This window comes from Cryptomeria japonica, chromosome 2, assembly GCF_030272615.1.
Source record: "Cryptomeria japonica chromosome 2, Sugi_1.0, whole genome shotgun sequence".
Classification (NCBI taxonomy): Eukaryota; Viridiplantae; Streptophyta; class Pinopsida; order Cupressales; family Cupressaceae; genus Cryptomeria; species Cryptomeria japonica.
In genome coordinates this window covers 191,539,478-191,540,847 of record NC_081406.1, presented here as the reverse complement: position 1 = coordinate 191,540,847, position 1,370 = coordinate 191,539,478, and positions in this window count along the sequence as shown.

The window sequence follows — 1,370 nt, the reverse complement described above, 5'->3', positions numbered from 1 at the left end:
AATCAGTACACAATCTCCAAGTACCACCTTTCTTTGGGGATAACATGGTAGGGACAACACAAGGGCTAATAATTTTCCTAATTAGGTCTTGGTCTAAGAGCTCTTGGATTTGCTAATTTTGTGACTCTCTTCTTCCACCGTATGAGCTCTAAGGCTAAGTTTGTGAAACTCCTTCGTATAATTACTGACATCAAGGTCTTTTTGTCTTAAGTTTTGTCTTTTCCTATGAATTTTCACTTCATAGTCATCAGGGAGATAGACTTATTTGATTTTGACTAACATCCCTTTTCAAGAAGAGATGGGTACTTTGCCCATTTTGTTTCTCTCATCTTGCACAAATTTCCACCATGTGAGAGCAACTCCTCTCATCCTTGACTTGGCCACTTTAACTCTTTGGGCTTCAGTTATGCCTTCACATTCAAAATGGTTCTCCATGCCTTCTATCCATTTTAAGATCACTGCTGCCTCCATCTTACCAGTGAACAATGGAAATCCTTCTAGTGATTTACCACTTAAGGCCTTCAATGCCTTTAGGAAAGGTTCTTATTCTAGGACAGGATCAGGTTCAGGTACTTTTTCTATCTCTAACACTTCTTTACCCTTCCCTTCTGCTCCTTCAACCTTTACCAACACTTCATCTGCCTTGGTTTCAACCTCTCCAAGCTTACTTTCCAATTCTATCAACTTCTCCTTCAAGAGTCTATTCTCTTCTTCCTGATCATCCACTTTCTTTGCCAACTTTGCATTGGTCACCATGTTGTTGTCTCCTATAGATTCCACTGAGGACATCTACTCACCTAGCCCAAATATTATCGGCTCTGATACCAATCTGATAGGGAGGGTCCTAGTTGCTCGAGTCAACTTGACTCACTCCAAGGCCTTTTATCCTAGCCTAGTCTGGGAATACTCTTCTCTATTCCCCTAATCTACTCTAGGACCTCACTATCAAGGTTTGTTCCTCACTCCTCATGAATTCACTTTCATAAATTCATCAGCTCATCAGACATCTTGCAGGGTTTCTCTGCCATAGTTTAATCTTACAACTCCTCTCGAGTTGTTTCTCAATCATCCTAGGATCTTCCCTCCATTTGATCCCATCTCCCCTATTCTGAGGCTACTAGCCTAGATTCCCAAACAACCCTGCTTATGATTTTCCTTAGTCACTAGCACCTAGTTGGGCTATCATCAAGCTCGCCTAGGGCTAGTCTACTGAAATGGTCATCACTATTCCCTGGAATTGTATCAATGGAACCCTTCAGTACATGTCTGGCTCTTCTTGACAACTTCCAATGGTCGTGAGGATCCCACGATGGAGCTTCAAGACAGAGCCATGGCTGCAATTACTTGTCACCAACAGGAAAAACAAGAAA